This window comes from Pongo abelii, chromosome 14 (genome assembly GCF_028885655.2).
Source record: "Pongo abelii isolate AG06213 chromosome 14, NHGRI_mPonAbe1-v2.0_pri, whole genome shotgun sequence".
Lineage (NCBI taxonomy): Eukaryota > Metazoa > Chordata > Mammalia > Primates > Hominidae > Pongo > Pongo abelii.
This window is the reverse complement of record NC_071999.2, coordinates 17,194,774-17,215,880: the sequence shown is the minus strand read 5'-3', so window position 1 is coordinate 17,215,880 and position 21,107 is coordinate 17,194,774.

Here is a 21,107-nt window from a genome sequence, read left to right as displayed (position 1 = left end):
AACGGAATGTGGAATGGAATTGAATGGAAACTGAAATGGAATGGAATGGAATGTGGAATGGAACGAAATGGAATGGAATGGAATGTGTAATGGAATGGAATGTGTAATGGAATATGGAAAGGAATGGAATGGAATGGAATGGAATGTGGAATGGAATGAAGGGGATTGCATAATGTAATGTAATGTAATGGAATGGAATGGGGAATGTAATGTAATTTGGAATGTAATGGAACGGAAAGGAATGGAATGTAGAATGGAATGGAATAGATTGTGTAATGGAAAGGAATGCAATGGAATGGAATGTGGAATGGAATGGAATGGAATGGAATGTAGAAAGAGATGGAATGGAATGTGAAATGGAATGGAATGTGGAACGGGATGGAATGGAATGTGGAATGGAATGAAATGGAATGGAATGCAATTTGAAATGGAATATGTAATGGAATGTGGAATGGAATGGAATATGTAATGGAATGTGGAATGGAATGGAATGGAATGGAATGGAATGTGGAAAGGAATGGAATGGAATGGAATATGCAATGGAATGGAAAGGAATGGGGAAAGTAACGGAGTGTACTGTGGAATGGAATGGAATGGAATGTGGAAAGGAATGGAAAGAAATGTGGAAAGTAACGGAATGGAATATGGAATGGAATATAATGGAATGTGGAATAGAATGGAATGGAATGGAAAGGAATGGAATGGAATGTGGAATGTAATGGAAAGGAACGTGGAAAGAAATGCAGTGGACTGTGGAATGTAATGGAATGTAATGTGGAATGCAATGGAATGGAATGTGGAATGGAATGGAATGTGGAATGGAATGGTATGGAATGTGGAATGGAATGGAATGGAATATGTAAATGAATGTGCAATGGAATAGAATGAAATGGAATAGAATATGGAATAGAATGGAACGGAATGTGGAATGGAATTTAATGTGGAATGGAATGATATGGAATGTGGAATAGAATGGAATGGAATATGTAAAGGAATGTGCAATGGAATGGAATGAAATAGAATGGAATGTGGATTGGAATGGAATGGAATTTGGAATGGAAAGTAATTTGCAATGTAACGTGGAATGGAATGGAATAGAATGGAATGGAATGTGGAATGGAATGGAATGGAATGGATTGGAATGGAATGGAATGGAATGTGGAATGGAATGGAATGCAATGTGGAATGTAATGAAATGTGGAATGGAATGTGGAAAGGAATGTAATGGAATGGAATGGAATCGCAAATGGAATGGAATGGAATGGAATGAGGAATGGAATGGAATGTGGAATGGAATGGAAAGGAATGGAATGTGGAATGGAAAGGAATGGAATGTTGAATGAAATGGAATGGAATGCGGAATGGAATGGAACGGTATGTGGAATAGAATGGAACGCAATGGAATGGAATGTGGAATGGATTGGAATGGAAAGGAATGTGGAATGCAATGGAATGGAAAGGAATGGAATGTGGAATGGAATGGAATGGAATGTGGAATGGAATGGAATGAAATGTGCAATGGAATGAATGGAAAGTGGAATGGAATGTGGAATGGAACGTGGAATTGAATGAAATGGAACGTGGAATTGAATGAAATGGAACATGGAATGGAAAGTTGAATGGAATGTGGAATGAAATGTGGAATGTGGAAAGGAATGCAATGGAATGTGTAATGGAATGGAATACAATGTGGAACGGAATGGAATGGAATGCGGAATTTCATGGAATGTAATGTGGAATGGAATGGAATGCGGAATGGCATGGAATGGAACGTGGAAAGGAATGGAATGGAAGCGAATGTGGAATGGAATGGAACGGAATGGAATGTTATGTGGAATGGAAGGGAATGGAATGTGGAATGGAATTGAATGGAAAGTGGAATGGAATGGAATGTTATGTGGAATGGAATGGAATATGGAAAGAAATGAGGTATGGAATGGAATGGAATGGAATGGAAAGTGGAATTCAAAGGAATGGAATGTGGAATAGAATTGATTGTAATGGGGAAAGAAATGGAATGGAATGCAATGTGGAATGGAATGTAACAGAATGCAATGGAATGGAATGGAATGGAATGGAAATTGGAAAGGAATGGAATGTGTGATGGAATAGAATGGAATGGAATGGAATGTGGAATGGAACAGAATGGAATGGAATGTGAAACTGAATGGAAAGAGGAAAGGAATGTGTAACGAATTAAATGGAATGGAATGGTATCTGGAATGGAATGGAATTGAATGTGGAATGGAATGGAATGTAATGTGGAGTGGAATGGAATTTAATGTGGAATGGAATGGAGAGGAAAGTGGAATGGAATGGAAAGTGGAATGGAATGGAATGTAATGAAATGGAAAGTGGAATGGAATTTGGAATGGAAAGGAGTGTGAAATGCAATGTGTAATGGAAAGAATGGAATGGAATGTGGAATGGAATGAAATGTGGAATGGAATAGAATGGAATGTGGAAAGGAATGGAATGAAATGTTGAATGGAGTGTAATGAAATGTGGAATGTAATGGAATGTGTAATGCAATGGAATGGAATGTGGAATGGAATGGACTGTAATATAGAATGGAATGGAGTGGAATGTGGCATGGAATGCGGAATGGAAGGGATTGTAATATGGAATGGAATGGAGTGTAATGTGGCATGGAATGTAATGGAGTTTGGAATTAAATGCATTGGAATGCGGAATGGAATGGAATGGAATGTGGAACGTATTGGAATGGAATTTGGAAAAGAATGGAATGGAATTTGGAATGGAATGGAAAGTAATGTGGAACAGATTGGAATGAAATGCGGAATGGAATTTGAATTGGAATGAAATGGAACAGAATGGAATTTGGAGTGCAATGGAATGGAATGGAATGTGGAATGGAATGGAATGTGGAGTGGAATGTGAAATGGATTGGAATGGATTGGGGAAAGTAATGTAATGCAATGGAATGTGAAAAAGAATGGAATGGAAATTGGAATGGAATGGAATGGAATGGATCGTGGAATGGAATGGAATGGAACGTGGAATGAAATGGAATGGAATGTAGAAAGGAACGTGGAATGAAATGGAATGGAACGGGTAATAGAAAGTGGAATGGAACGTCCAACGGAAAGTGGAATTAAACGTGGAATGGAATGGAATGGAACGTGGAACAGAATGTGGAATGGAATGTGGAATGGAATGGAATGGAATGTGGAATGGAATGGAATGGAATGTGGTCTGGAATGTGGAATGGAATGGAAAGGAATGTGGAAAGGAATGTGGAATTCAATGAGGAATGGAATGTGGAATGGAACTTGGAATGGAATGAGGAATGGAACGTGGAGTGGAAAGTGGTATGAAATTTGTAACGGAAAAGAATGAAATGTGGAATGGAATGGAATGGAATGTGCAATGGAATGGAATTTAATGTGGAATAGAATGTTTAATGGAATGGAATAGAATCCAGAATTGAATGGAATTGAATGGTACGGAATGTGGAATGGAATGGATTGGATCGCTTAATGGAACATGGAATGGAAAGTGGAATGGATTGGAATGGAACGTGGAATTGAATGTGGAATGTAATGTAATGGATTGTGGAATGGAATGCAATGAAACGTGGTATGGAATGTGGAAAGGAATGTAGAATGGAATGGAATGGAATGCGGAAAGGAATGTGAAATGGAATGCAATGGAATGTGGAATGGAATGTGCAGTGGAATGTGGAATGGTATGTGATGGAATGTTGAATAGAATGTGGAATGTGGAATGGAATGGAATGGAATGGCACGGAATGTGGAATGGAATGGTATGGAATGAAATGGAACAGAAAGTGGAATGGAATGGAATGGAATGAGGGATTGAATATGGAATGGAATGGAATGGATTGGAATGTGGAATGGAAGGGTTTGGAATAAAAAGGAATGGAAAGTGGAATGGAATGGAATGGATTGTGGAATGGAATGGAATGTGGAATTGAATATGGAATGGAATGTGGAATGGAATGCAATGGAATGTGGAATGGAAAGTGGAGTGCAATGGAATGGAATGTTGAATGGAATGTGGAATGGAATGGAATTGGTTGTGGAAAGCGAAGTGGAATGCAAGGGAATGGAATGTGGAATGGAGTGTGGTATGCAATGGAATGGAATATGTAATGAAATGTGGAATGCAACGGAATGGAATGTGGAACGGAATGTGGAATGGAATTTGGAATGGAACACGGAATGGAAGATGGAACGGAATGGAAAGGAATGTGGAATGAAAGGTGTAATGGAATGGAATGGAATGAGGAATAGAATGGAATGTGGAATGCAATGTGGAATGGAATGGAATATTTAAATAGAATGGAGTTGAATGTGCAATGGAATGTGGTCTGGAATGGAATGCTATGTGGAATGGAATGTGGAATTGAATGGAATGGAATGTGGAATGGAATGTTCAATGGAATGTGGAATGGAATGGAATGGAATGTGGAACGGAATGTGGAATGGAATGTGGAATGGAATGGAATGGAAAGTGGAAAAGTATGTGGAATGGAATGGAAAGCACTGTGAAATGGAATGTGGAATGGACTGGAATGGAATGTGAAATGGAATGGAATGGAATGTTTAAATAGAATGGAATGGAAAGTTGAAATGTATGTGGACTGGAATGGAATGCACTGTGAAATGGAATGTGGAATGGGCTGGAATGGAATGTGGAATGGAATTGTTAAAGGAATGTGCAAAGGAATGTTTAATGGAATTTATATGAATGTGGAATGGAACATGGAATGGAATGTAGAATGGAATGGAATATAATGTGGAATGGAATGTGGAATGGAACAGAATGCAATGTGGAATGGAATGTGGAATGGAATGTGCAGAGGAAAGCAGAATGGAATGCAGTGGAATGCTGAACGGAAAGTGGTATTTAATGGAATGGGACGTGGAATTTAACGTAGAATGGAATGGAAAGGAATGTGGAATGGAATGTGGAATGGACGGTGGAATGGAACGGGTAATGGAATGTGGAATGGGACGTGGAATGGAATGGAATGGAAATTGAAATGGGACATGAAATGGAATGGAATGGAACGTGGAATGGAATCTGTAATGGAATGTGGCATGGAAAGTGGAATGAAACATCGAATGGAATGGAATAGAACGTGGAATGGAATGTGGAATGGAATGGAATGGAATATGGAATGGAATGGAATGGAATGTGGAATAGAATGAAATGGAATGGAATGGAATGCAGAATGGAATGGAATGGAAGGTGGAATGCAATGGAATGGAATGCAAAGTGGAATTGAATGAAATAGAACGGGGAATGGAATGTGGAATGGAATGTGGAATAGATTGTGGAATGCAATGGGATGGAATGTGGAATGGGATGGAATGTTGAATGGAATGGAATGGAACGTGGAATAGAATGGAATGGAATGGAATGTACAATGGAAAGTTGAATTGAATGTGAAATGGAATGGATAGAAATGTGGAATGGAAAGGAATTTGGAATGGAATGGAATGGAAGGTGGATTGGAATGGATTACATTGTGGAATGGAATGGAATGGAATGGAAAGTGAAATAGAATTTGGAATGGAATGTGGAATAGAATGAAATGGATTGTGGAATGCAATGTGGAATGGAATGGAAGGTGTGATGGTATGGAATGGAATGTGGAATTGAATGTTGAATACAATGTGGAATGGAAAGTGGAATGGAAAGGAATGGAACGGGGAATGGAACGTGGATTGGAAAGTGTAATGGAACGTGGAATGCAATGTGGAATGGAACGTGGAATGAAATGTGCAATTGAATGTGGAATATAACGTGGAATGGAACGGAATGGAAAGTGGAAAGGAACGCAGAATGGAATGGAATGCAAAGTGGAATGAAATGTGGAATATAATGTGGAATGGAAAGTTTAATGGAACGTGGAATGTAATTGAAAGGAACGTGGAATAGAAAGGATTGGAACATGGAATGCAATGTGGAATGGAATGTATAATTGCACGTGGAATAGAATGGAATGCAACTTGGAATGGAATGTGGAATGGAATGGTGAATGGAATGTGCAATGGAATGTGGTTTGGAATGGAATGATATGTGGAAAGGAATGGAATGGAATGAGGCTTGGAATGTGGACAGGAATGCAAAGCAATGTGGTATGTAATGTGGAATGGAAAGGAACGGAAAGTGGAATGGAATGCGGAAAGGAATGTGGACAGGAATGCAATGCAATGTAGAATGGAATGTGGAATGGAAGGCAAAGGAATGTGGAATGGAATGAGAAAAGTAATGTTGAATGGAATGCAGAATTGAATGGAATGGAATGTGGAATGCAATGTAGAATGGAAAGGAATGGAATGTGGAATTGAATGGAATGGAATGAGGAATGGAATGGAATGGAAAGTGGAATCGAATATATAATGGAATGGAATGGAATGTGGAATGGAATGGATTGGAATATGGTATAGAATGGAATGGAATGTGGAATGGAATGGAAAGGAATGTGGATTGGAATGGATTGGAATGTGGTATAGAATGGAATGAAATTGAATTGAATGGGAATGGAATGGTATGGAATGTGGAATGCAATGGAAACTAAAGAAATGAGTAATTGAATGGAAAGGAATGTGGAATGGAATGGAATGTAACGTAGAATGGAATGTCAAAAGGAATGGAATAGAACGTGGAATGAAATGGAATGGAATGTGGAATACAATGTGGAATGGAATGTGGAATGGAAGGGAATGAAATGGGGAATGGAATGTGGAATGGAATGGAATGAAATGTGCAATGCAATGAGATGGAATGTGGAATAGAATGGAATGAAATGGAATGGAATACGGAATAGAATGGAATATAATGTGGAATGCAATACAATGGAATGAAAGGTGGAATTGGATTGAATGGAATTTTCAATGAAATGGAAAGGAATGTGGAATGGAATGGAACGTGGAATGGAATGTGGAATGGAATGTGGAACGGAATGGAATCGAATGGAATGTGGAATACAATGGAATGGAACGGAAAGTGGAATGGAATGTGAAATGGAATGGAATTTGCAATGCAAGATGGAATGGAAGGTGGAATGGAATGGAATGGAATGTGGATTGGAATGGAATGGAAAGTGGAATCGAATGGAAAGTGAAGTGGAATGTGGACTGGAATGTGAAATGGAATGTGGAATGGCATATGGAATGTAATGTGGAATGGAGTGAAATGAAACATGGAAAGTAATGGAATGGAACGTGGAATGGCATAGAATGGAATGTGGAATGTAACGTCGAATGGAACGTGGAATGGAAAGAGGAATTGAAAGTGGAATGAAATGGAATGCAATGTGGAATGGAATGCGGAATGGAATGGAATTTTATGGAATTTGGAAGGAAATGGAATGGAATGGAATGTGGAATGAAATGGAGCGGAATGTGGAATGGAAAGGAATGGAATGAGGAATGGAATGGAATTTTATGGAATTTGGAAGGAAATGGAATGGAATGGAATGTGGAATGAAATGGAGCGGAATGTGGAATGGAAAGGAATGGAATGAGGAATGGAATGGAATTTTATGGAAAGTGGAATGGAATGGAATGGAATGGAACGGAATGTGGAATGGAATGGAATGGAATGGAATGCAGAATGTTATGGAAAGAAATGTGGAACGGAATGTAATGGAATGGAATGGAATGTGGAATGGAATGCAATGGAATGGAATGTAGAATGGAAAGGAAAGGAGTGCGGAATTGAATGGAATGGAATGTGGAATGAAATGTGACGGAAATGGAATGCAATGTGGAATGGAACGTGGAATGGAATGGAAAGGAATATGATATGTAATGGAATGGAAAGTGGAATGGAATGTGGACTGTAATGGAATGCAATGTGCAATGGAATGTGGAATGGAATGGAATGGAAAGTGAAATGGAATGTGGAATGGAAAGGTATGGAATGTGGAAAGGAATGTAGAATGGAATGTGGAATAGAACGGAACGGAATGTGGAATGCAATGTGGAATGGAATGTGGAATTGAAAGTGGAATGGAATGCAAGGCAATGTGGAATGGAAAGTGCAATGGAATGGAATGGAAATTGGAATGGAACGTGGAATTGAAACGAATGGAACTTGGAATGGATTGTGGAAAGGAATGTGGTATGGAACGTGGAATGGAACGTGGAATGGAATGGAATGGAACGTGGAATGGAACGTGGAATTTAACGTGGAATGGGATGTGGAATGGAACATTAAATGGAAGGTGGAATGGAAAGTGGAATGGAGAGGAATGGAATGTGGAATGGAATGGAATTGAATGTGGAATGGAATGCAATTTAATGTGGAATGGAAAGTGGAATTGAATGGAATGCTATGATTAATAGAATGTGGAATAGAATGGAATGGAATCCAGTATGGATTGGAATGGAATGGTTTGGAATGAGGAATTGAATGGAATGGAATGTGGAATGGAACGGACTGTGGAATGGAACGTGGAATGGAACATTTAATGTAGCATGGAATGGAATGTGTAATGCAATTTGGAGTGGAATGGAATGGAATGTGGACGGGAATTGAACGCAATGTGCAAAGCAGTTTGGAAGGGAATGGAATGGAAAATGCAATGGAATGGAACGTGGAATAGAATGTGGAATGGAATGTTCAAAGGAATGCAATGTGGAATAGAATGTGAAATGGAGTGGAATTGAATGTGGAATGGAATGTGTAATGGAAGGTGGAATGAAACACGGAATGGAATGGAATAGAACGTGGAATGGAAGGTGAAACGGAATGGAATGGAATATGCAAAAGAATGTAATCGAATGTGGAATGGAATGAGGAAAGGAATGGATTGCAGTGTGGAATGGAATGTGGAATGGAATGAAATGGAACGTGGAATGCAATGTGGAATGGAATGGAATGGAATGTGTAGGGGAATGTAGAATGGAATGTGGAATGTGATGTAGAATGGAATGGAATGGAATGAGGAATGCAATGTGGAATGGAATGGAATGGAATGTGGAAGGGAATGTGAAATGGAAGGTGGAATGGAATGTGGTATGGAGTGGAATGGAATGGAATGTGGAAGGGAATGTGGAATGCAATCTGGAATGGAATGTGGAATGGAATGGAATGGAATGTGTTATGGAGTGGAATGGAATGGAATGTGGAAGGGAATTTGGAATGCAATCTGGAATGGAATGTGGAATGGAATGGAATGGAATGTGGAAAGGAATGCAGAATGGAATGTGGAAAATAAGGTACAATGTAATGGAATGGAATGTGGAATGCAATGTCGAATGGAATGGAATGGAATGTGGAAGGGAATCTGGAAGGGAAAGTGCAATGGAATGGAATGGAATGTGGAATGGAACGTCGAAAGGAAAGGAATGGAATGTGGAATTGAAAATGGAAGGGAACGAGGAATGTAAAGTAGAATGGAAAGGGCAATGGAATGTGGAATGGAATGTGGAATGGAATGGAATGGAAACTGGAATGGGACTTGGAAATTATGGAATGGAACAAGGATTGGAATGTGGAATGGAATGTGGAAAGGAACGTAGAATGGAACGTGGAATGGAATGGAATGTGGAAAGGAATGGAATAGAAGTTGGAATGCAATGTAGAATGGAATGTGGATTTGAACGTGGAATGAAATGGAATGGAAAGTGGAATGGAATGGAATGGAATCTGGAATGGAAATTAATTGATCGTGAAATGGGTCGTGGAATGGAACATGGAATTCAACGTGGAATGGAGCGTGGGATGGAATGTGGAATGCAATGGAATGGAATGTGGAATTGAATGGAATGGAATGTGGAATGGAATTTGGAATGGAAAGGAATGCAATGTGGAATGGAACGTGGAATGGAATGGAATGGAACTTGGAATAGACTGTGGAATGCAATGAAAGGGAATGTGGAATGAAATGTGGAGTGTAATGGAATGGAATGTGGAATGGAATGGAATGGTATGTGGAATCGAATGTAGATTGGAACCGAATGTAATGTGGAATGGACTTTAATGGAACATGGAATGGAATGGATTGGAATGTGGTAAGGAATGTGGAATCGAATTTGGAAACGAACGGAATGGAATGGAATGGAATGTGGAATGGAATGTGGAATGGAATGTGGAATGGAATGGAATGGAATGTGTAATGGAATGTGTAATGGAATGGAATGGAATGAGGAATGGAATGTGGAATGGAATGCAGTGGAATGTTTAATGGACTGGAATGGAATGTACACTGGAATGTTAAATGGAATGTGGAGTGGCATGTTGAATGGAAAGGAGTGCAATGTGTAATGGAAAGTGGAATGGAAAGTGAAATGGAAAGAGGAATAAAATGCAATGTGGAATGGAACGTGGATTGCAATGGAAAGGAATGCGGAATAAAACGTGGAATGGAAAGCGGAATGGAATGGAGTGGATTGTGGAATGGATCGTGCAATGGAATGGAATGGAACGTGGAATGGAAAGTGGAATGGAATGTGGAATGGAACATGGAATAGAATGTGCATTGGAATGTAGAATGGAATGTGGAATGGAATGGAATGGAATGTGGAATGGAATGTGGAAGGAAATTGTAATGTAATATAATGGAATAAAATGGAATGTGGAATGGAATGTGGAAAGATAGTGGAATGGAATGTGGAATGGAATGGAATGAAATGTGGAGTGGAATGTGGAATGGAATGTGGAATGTAATGGAATGGAAAGGAATGGAAAGTGGAATGGAATGTGGAATAAAACTTGCAATGGAAAGTGGAATGGAACATGGAATGGAACGTGGAATGGGATGTGCAAAGCAATCTTGAATGGAAAGTTGAATGGAATGGAATGGAACGTGGAATTGAACGTGGAATGGAATAATGGAACGCGGAATTGAACGTGGAATGGAATGGAATGGAACGTGGAATGGAACATAGAAAGGAATGTGAAGTGGAACGTAGAATGGAATGTGGAATGGAATGTGGAAGGGAATGTGGAATGGAATTGAATGGAATGGAATGTGGAATGCAACGCGCAGTTTATCATGGAATTGAATGTGGAATTGATCGTGGAATGGAAGATGAAATGGAATGTGGAATGGAATATGGAATGGAACGTGAAATTGAAAGGAAAGGAATGTTGAATGGAACGTGGAATGGAATGGATTGAGGAATGGAACGTGGAATGGAAAGTGGAATGTAATGGAATGGAATGTGGAAAGGAATGTGGAACGGAAAGTGGAATGGAATGGAATGGAATGTGGAATGGAACATCGAAAGGAATGGAATGGAATGTGGAATGGAATGGAATGGAAACTGGAATGGAACTTGGAAATTATGGAATGGAACAAGGATTGGAATGTGGAATGGAATGTGCAATGGAACGTGGAATGGAACGTGGAATGGAATGGAATGGAAAGTGGAAAGGAATGGAATAGAACTTGGAATGCAATGTAGAATGGAATGTGGAATTCAACGTGGAATGAAATGGAATGGAATGTGGAATGGAATGGAATGGAATCTGGAATGGAAATTAATTGAACGTGGAATGGGGCGTGGAATGGAACATGGAATTAAATGTGGAATAGAGTGTGGAATGGAATGAGGAATGCAATGGAATGGAATGTAGAATTGAAAGTAATAGAATGAGGAATGGAAAGGAATGCAATGGAATGGAATGTGGAATTGAAAGTAATAGAATGAGGAATGGAAAGGAATGCAATGTGGAATGGAACGTGGAATGGAATGGAATGGAAATTGGAATAGAATGTGGAATGGAATGAAAGGGAATGTGGAATGAAATGTGGAGTGTAATGGAATGGAATGTGGAACGGAATGAAATGGTATGTGGAATGGACTTTAATAAAACGTGGAATTGAATGGAATGGAATGTGGTAAAGAAAGTGGAATGCAATTTGGAATGTAATGGAATGGAATGTGGAATGCAATGTGCTATTGATTGTGGAATGGAATGTGGAATGGAATGGAATGGAAGGTGGAATGGAATGTGGAATGTAGTGTGGAATGGAACTTGGAATGGAATGCAATGGAATGTCGAATGGAATGTGGAATAGAATGGAATGCAAAGTGGAATGGAACGTGGAATGGAACGTGGAATGGAATGGAATGGAATGTGGAATGGAAAGAGAATTGGAATGTGGAATGAAACTTGAAATGGAATGGAATGCAACGTGAAATGGAATGGAAAGGAACATGGAATGCTACCTGGAAAGGAATGAGGAATTGAACATGGCATGGAATGTGGAATGCAAAGTGCAATGGAACTAAATGGAATGTGGAATGGAATGAGGAATTGAGTGTGGAATGGAACGTGGAAAGGAATGGAATTGATTGTGGAATGGAACTTGCAATGGAATGTGGAATGGAATGGAATAGAAAGTGGAATGGAAGTTAAAATGGAATGGAATGGAATGGAATGGAATGGAATGTGGATTGGAATGTGGAATGGAATGTGGAATCGAATGGAATGAACTGTGGAATGAAATGTGGATTGGAATGGAATGGAATGTGCAATGGAATGGACTGGAATGTGCAATGGAATGTGGAATAGAATTTACTGGGAAGTGGAATGGAACGTCGAATGGAATGGAATGGAATGCAATGGAATGTGGAATGGAAAGGAATGGAATTTGGAATGGAATGTGAAACGGAAAGGAATGAACTGCGGAATGGAATGTGGAATAAAATGGAATTGAATGGATTGAAATTTGGAATGGCATGTGAATTTGAATGTAGTGGAATGTGGAATGGAATGTGGAAAGAAATGCAATGGTACGAAATTGGAATGTGGAAGGGAATGTGGAATGGAATGTGGAATGTAATGTAGAATATAATGGAATGGAATGTGAAATGAAATGTGGAATTTAATGGAATGGAATCTGGGAGAGAATGTGGAATGGAATGGAATGGAATGTGGAATGGAATGCGGAATGAAATGTGGAATGGAATGGAAAGGAAAGGAATGGGATTTGGAATGGAACATGGAATGGAACGTCGAAAGGAATGGAATGGAACGTTCAACGGAATATGGAATGGAATGGAATGGAATGTGGAATGGAATGGAATGGAATGTGGAATTGAATGGAATGGAATTGAATGGAATCGGAATGGAATGGAATGGTATGTGGAATGCAATGGAATGCAAAGAAATGAGGAATTGAATGGAAAGGAATGTGGAATGGAATGGAATGGAACGTATAACGGAATGTCAAATGGAAGGGAATAGAACGTGGAATGAAACGGAATGGAATGTGGAATAGAATGTGGAATGAAATGTGGAATTGGATGTGGAATGTAATGGAAAGGAATGTGGAGTGGAATGTAATGGAATGGAATGTGGAATGGAATATAATGGAATGTGGAATAAAATGGAATGGAATGGAATGGAATGGAATGCGTAATGGAACAGAGTGGAATGTGGAATGCAGCGCAATGGAATGAAATGTTGAATGGAGTGCAATGGAATGTGGAATGGAATGGAATGGAATGTGGAATGGATTGTGGAATGGAATGTGGAATAGAATGGAATGGAATGTGGAATGGAATGGAATAGAATGTGGAATAGAATGGAATGGAATGGAATGTGGAATGGAATGTGGAAAGGAATGGAATGTGGAATGCAATGTGGAATGGAAAGAGGAATGGAATGGAATGGAATGTGGAATGGAATGGAAAGTGAAGTGGAATGTGGACTGGAATGTGAAATGGAATGTGGAATGGAAAGTGGACTGGAATGTGAAATGGAGTGAAATGAATCGTGGAAAGGAATGGAATGGAACGTGGAATAGAACGTGGAATGGAAAGTGGAATGGAATTTGGAATTCAATGGGAAAGAATATAGAATGGAATGTTGAATGGAATGGAAAGGAATGTGTGATGGAATGCCGAAAGGAACGTGGAATGTAACGTGGACATGAATGTGGAAAGGAATGGAATGGAATGTGGAATGGAATGTGCAATGGAATTTGTTATGGAATGGATTGGAATATGGAATAGAATGTGGAGTAGAATGGAATGGTATAAGGAATGGAATGCAATGGAATGTGGAATGGATTGTGGAATGGAATGTGGAATGGAATGCGGAATGGAAAGGAACGTTACGTGGAATGGAATGTGGAATGGAAATTGCAGTGGAACGTGGAATGGAATGGAAAGGAATTTGGAATGTAATGTGGAATGAAATGGAATGGAACGTGCAATGGAAGGTGGTGTGTAACGTTTAATGGAACGTGGAATGGAAGGTGGAATGTAATGGAATGGAATGTGAAATGGAATGGAACGGAATGTGGAATGGAATGTGAAATGGAATGTGGAATGGAATGTGGAATGGAAAGGAATGGAATGTGGAATTGAATGTGGAATGGAATGGAATGGAATGTGGAATTGAATGTGAAATGGAATGTGGAATGGAATGTGGAATGGAATGGAATGGATTGCGGAATGGAATGGAATGGATTGCGGAATGGAATGTGGAATGAAATTTGGAAGGGAACCTGTAATGGAATGGAATGTGGAACGGAAGAGAATGGAAAGTGGAAAGGAATGTGGAATCGAATGAAATGGAATGTGGAAAGTAACGGAATGGAATGTGGAGTGGAATGTGGAATGGTATGTGGAATGGAATGGAATGGACTGTGGAATGAAAAGTCATGGAATGATATAGAATGCGGAATGGAATGTGGAATGGAATGTGGAATTGAATGTGGAATGGAATGCAATTGATTGTGGAATGGAATGGAATGGAATGGAATGGAATGTGGAATGGAAGGTGGAATGGAACGTGGAATGGAACTCGGAATACCAGGTGGAAGGGGATAGAATGGAATGTGGTATAGAATGTGGGATGGAAATGAATGCAAATTGGAAAGGAACGTGGAATGTAATGGTATGGAATGTGGAATGGAACGTGAAATGTAACGGAATGTGAAACGGAATGAGTAATGGAATGCGGAATGGAATCTGGAATGGATCGTGGAATGGAATGGAACGTGCAATGGAATGTGGAATGGCATGTGGAATCGAATGTGGAATTTATCGTGGAATGGAAAGTTGAATGGAATGGAAAGGAAGGTGCAATGGAATGTGGAATGGAATGGAATGGAATGTGGAATGGAATGTGGAATGGAATGTGAAATGGAATGAAATCGAACGGAAAGTGGTATGGAAGGGATTGGAATGGAATGGAATGTGGAATGGAAGGGAATGGAATGTGGAATGGAATGTGCAATTGAATGAAATGTAATGTGGATTGCAATGTGCAAATGAATGGAATGGAATGGAATGGAATGTGGAATGGAATGGAATGGAAGGTGGAATGGAATGGAATATGGATTTTAATGAAATGGAATGTGAAATGGAATGGAATGTTGAATGGAATGGAATATGGAATAGAAAGGAATGGAATGCGGAATGGAATGGTATGTGAAATGAAAGATGGAATGGAATGGAATGGACTGTGGAATGGAATAGAATGTGCAATGTAATGTGGAATGGAATGGAATGGAACGTGGAATGGATTGGAATGCGGAATGGAATTTAGAATGGAAGGAAATGGAACATGGAATGGAATGAGGAATGGAATGTGAAATGGAATGTGGAATGGAACGTGAAATAGAAAGGAATGGATTGTGGAATGGAACGTGGAATTGAATGGAACGGAACGTGGAATGGAATGTGGAATGGAACATGGAATGTGGAACGGAATGTAATGCAATGAATAATTGAATGGAAGCAAAGTGGAATGGAATATGGAATGGAATAGAATGGAATGTGGAATGGAATGGAATGGAAAGGAATGTCGAATGGAATGGAATGGAATATGGAAAGGAAAGTTGAATGGAATGGACTGGAATGTGGAATGGAATGGAATGGAATCTGGAACGGAAAGCAATGGATTGTGGAGTGGAACGTGGAATGGAATGTGGAATGGAATATGGAATGGAATGGAATGGAAAGTGGAATGGAATGTGGAATGGAATGCAATGCAAATTGTGGTGGAACGTGGAAAGGAACGGAGAGGAACATGGAAAGCAATGTGGAATGAAATTTGGAACGGAACGTGGAATGAAATGGAAAGGAACTTGTAATGGAAATTGAAATGGAATGTGGAATGGAACGTGGAATGGAATGGAGTGGAATGTGGAATGCAATGTGGAATGGAATGTGGAATGGAATGGAATGGAATGTGGAAAGGAATGTGGAATGGAATGTGGAATAGATCGGAATGGAATGTTTAATGGAATGTGGAATAGAATGTGAAATGTAATGTGGAATGTAATGTGGAATGGAACGTAATGGAATGTGGAATGGAATGTGGTATGGAATGTGGAATGGAAAGTTTAATGGAATGGAATGGAATGTGGAATGGAAGGTGGAATGGAATGGAAAAGAACGTGGTATGGAACTTGGAATGAAACATGGAATGGAAAGTGGAATGGAATGTGGAATGGAACGTGGAATGGAATGTGGAATGGAATGTAGAATGCAACGTGGAAAGGAATGGAATGGATCGTGGAATGAAACATGGAATGGAATGGAATGGAACGTGGAATGGAATGTGGAATGGATCGTTGAATGGAAAGTGGAATGGAATGGAATGAAACGTGGATTTGAATGTGGAATGGAATGTGGAATAGAAAGTGGAATCGAATGTGGAATGGAATGTTCAATGGAAAGGAATGGAATGTGGAAAGTAATGGAATGGAATGTGGAATGGGATGGAATGTGCACTGGAATGGTATGGAAAGGAATGGAAAGTGGAATGGAATTTGGAATGGAAAGTGGAATGTAATGGAATGGAACGTCAAATGGAAAGTGGAAAGGAACGTGGAATGGAAGGTGGAATGGATGGTGGAATGAAACGTGGAATGGAATGGAATAGAAGGTGCAATATAATGTGAAATGGAATTGAACAGAATGTGGAAAGGAATGTAATCGAATGTGGAATGGAATGCATTGGAATGGCGAATGGAATGTGGAATGGAATAGAATGGAATGGATTGGAACGTGGTATGGAATGCAATGGAATGTGGAATTGAATGTGTAAAAGAATGGGCAATAGAATGGAAAGGAATGTGGAATGGAATGTGAATTGGAATGTAATGGAATGTTGCATGGAATGGAATGGAATGTGGAATGGAATGCAGACTGGAATTCAATGGGAAATGGAATGGAATGTGGACAGGAATGGAATAGAATGTGGAATGGAATGATAAGGAATGTGGAATGGAATGAAATGGAATGAAATGGAATGTGGAATGGAATGGAACGGAATGTGGAATAGAATGGCATGGAACGTGGAACGGAATGTGAAATGGAATGTGAAATGGAAGGTGGAATGGAAGGTGGAATGGAATGTTGAATGGAAATTTATGGGATGTGGAATGGAATGGAATGGAATGTGGAAGAGCAGGGAATGGAATGTGGAATGGAATGTGGAATGGAATGCAACAGAATGTGGAATGGAATGTGGATTGGTATGGAGTGGAACGTGGAAAGGAAAGGAATTTAATGCTATGGAATGGGGAAAGGAATGGAATGAAATGTGGAATGTAATGTGGAATGGAATGCAATGGAACGTGGAATGGAACGTTTAATTGAACGTGGAATGGAACGTGCAGTGGAACGTAGAATGGAACATGGAATGAAATGTGGAATGGAATGGAATGGAAAGTGGAATGGATGGGAATGGAATGGAATGGGATGCGGAATGGAATGTGGAATGGAATGTGGAATTGAATAGAATGGAAAGTTGAATGGACTGTGCAAAGGAATGTAGAATGGAACATGGAATGGAACGTGGAATGGAATGGAAAGGAACGTGGAATGGAATTGGAATGGAATGTGGAATGGAATGTTTAATGGAATGTCGAATGTAGTGTGGAATGGAAAGGAATGGAATGTGGAATGGAATGAAAAGGAATGTGGAATGGAATGGAATGGAATGTGGAATGGAATGTAATGGAAGTTGAAATGGAAGGGAATGAAAGGTAGAATGGAATGTGGAATTGAACGTGGAGTTCAATGTTGAATGGTATGTGGAATGGAAAGTAATGGAATGTGGAATGGAATGTGGAATGGAACGTGGAATGGAAAGTGGAATGGAACGTGGATTGGAACGTGCAATGAAACGTGGAATGGAATGTGGAATGGAATGTGGTTTGGTATGCAATTGAATGTAGAATGGAACATGGAATGGAACAGAATGGAACGTGGAATGGACTAGAATGGGTTGTGGAATGGAAGGGAATGCAACGCTTAATGGAATGGAATAGTATGGAATTTGGAATGCAATGGAAGGGAAAGTGGAATGGAATGTGAAATGGAATGGAATATGTAATGGAATGGAATGGAGTGTGGAATGGAATGGAAAGTGGAATGCGGAATGTAATGGAAAGGAATGTGGAATTTAATGCAATGGAATGCAACATGGAATGGAATACAGAATGGAATGTGGAATGGAATGTGGAACAGAATGTGGAATAGAATGGAATGGAATGGAATGTGGAATGGAATGTGGAATGGAATCCAATGGAATGTCGAATGGAATGGAATGGTATGTGGAATGCAATGGCATGTGGATTTCAATGGAAAGTGGAATACAATGCAACGTGGAATGGAATGGAATTGAATATGGATTGGAATGGAACGGAATGTGGAATGGAGTGGAATAGAATGGAAAATGGAATGGAATGTGGAATGGAATGGAATTTGTGATGGAATGGAATGGAATGTGGAATGCAATGGAATGTGAAATGCGGAATGTAATGTAATGGAATGTGGAGTGGAATGGAATGCAACGTGGAATGGAATATGGAACGAAATTTGGAATGGAATGTGGAATACAATGTTGAATAGAATTGAATGGAATGGCATGTGGAATGGAATGTGGAATGGAAAGGAATGGAATGTGGAATGGAAAGGAATGGAATGTGGAATGGAATGGAATGGGTTGTGGAATTCAATGGAATGTGGAATGGAATGCAACGTGGAATGGAATGGAATGGAATATGGATTGGAATGGAATGGAATGTGGAATTGAATGGAATTGAATGGAACGCGAAATGGAATGTGAAACAGAATGTGAAAGGGAATGTTGAATGCAATGTGGAATGGAATGCAATGGAGGGTGGAAAGCAAAGGAGTGGAACGTGGAATGCAATGGAATGGAACGTCAAATGGAAAGTGGAATGGAATGTGGAATGGAACGTGGAAAGGAATGTGGAATGGAATGCAATGGAATGTGGAATGGAAAAGAAGAAAATATGGAACAGAATGTGGAATGGAATGGAATCGAATGTGGAATGGAAAGGGAGGGAATGTGGAATGGAATGTGGAATGGAATGGATTGGAACGTTTAATGAAATGGAATGGAACGTGGTATTGAATGTGGAAAGCAATGGAATGGAAACTGGAATGGAATGTGCAATGGAATGAGGAATGGAATGTGGAATGGAACGTGGAATGCAATGGAATTGAATGTGCAATGGAACGTGGAATGGGATGGAATGGAACATGGTATTGAACGTGGAATGTAAAGAGGAACGGTAAGTGGAATGGAACGTGGAATGGAATGTGTAATGGAATGTGGAATGGAACATGGAATTGAATGTGGAATGGAATGCGTAATGGAACGTGGAATGGAATGGAATGGAATGTGGAATGGATTCTGGAATGGAATGGAATGGAACGTAGAAGGGAACGTGGAAAGGAACGTGGAATGGAATGAGGAATACAACTTGGAATTCAATGTACAATGGAATGTGGAATGGAATGGAATGGAAATTATAATGGAACGTGGAACGGAATGGACTGGAACGTGGAATGGAACGTGGAATGGAATGGAATGGTATGTGGAATGGAATGTAGAATGCAATGGAATGGAAAGTGGAATGGAATGTGGAATGGAGTGGAATGGAATATGGAATGGAATAAGGAATTGAATGTTGAATGAAACGTGGAAGGGAAAGTGGAATGGAATGGAACGGAATCTGGAATTGAATGTGCAGTAGTATGGATTGAAGTGTGGAATGGAATGTGGAATGGAATCCGGAATGGAATGGAAGGTTGAATGGAATGTGGAATGGAATGGAATGGAATGTTTAAATGGAATGGAATGGAATGTGGAATGGAATGTGGACTGTAATGGAATGCACTGTGGAATGGAATGGATTGGAAAGTGGAATGGAATGTTTAATGAAATGAGGAATGAAATGGGGAGAGGAACGTGGAATGGAACATGGAATCGAATGGAATGGAAGGTGTCATGGAGCGTGGAATGGAATGGAATGGAACGTAGAAGGGAATGTGGAATGGAATGTGGAATGGAATGAAATGGAATGTCGAATGGAATGGATTGGAATGTGGAATGGAATTGTGGAATGGAATGGAAGCTGGAATGGAATGGAATGGAATGTGGAATGGAATGTGTAATGTTAAGAGGAATGGAATGGAATGAAAACTGGAATAGGACGTGGAATGTAATGTAATGGAAAGTGTAATGGAAACTGGAATGGAATGTGAAATTGAACGTGGAATGGAACGTAAAATGGAACGCAATGGGATGTGGAATGGAATGTGGAATGGAATGTGGAAAGCAATCTGGAATGTAATGAAATGGAATGTGGAAAGGTAATTGCAATGGAATGTAAAATGGAACAGAATGCAATGTGAAATGTAATGTGGAATGGAATGTGCAAAGGAAAGTGGAAAGAAATGGAATGGATTGTGGAATGGAGCATGGAATGGAGCGGAATGGAAAGTGGAATGGATCATGTACTGGAATGTAGAATGGAACCAGAAATGGAATGTGGAAAGAAATGTGGAATGCAATGTGGGAAGGAATGGAATGGAAGGAGGAATGGAATGTGTAATGGAACATTTAATGTAATGGAATGGAACGTGGAATGGAATGCAATGGACCGTCAAAGGAAGGTGGAATGGAACGTGGAATGGAATGTAGAATGAAATGGGCAATGGAATGTGGAAAGTAATGTGCAATGTAATGGAATGGAAAGTGGAATGGAAACTGGAATGGAATGGAATGGATAGCAGAATGGAGTCCGGAATGGAATGTGGAATGCAACCTGGAAAGGAACGTGGAATGGAACGGAATGAAATGTGGAAAGGAATGCG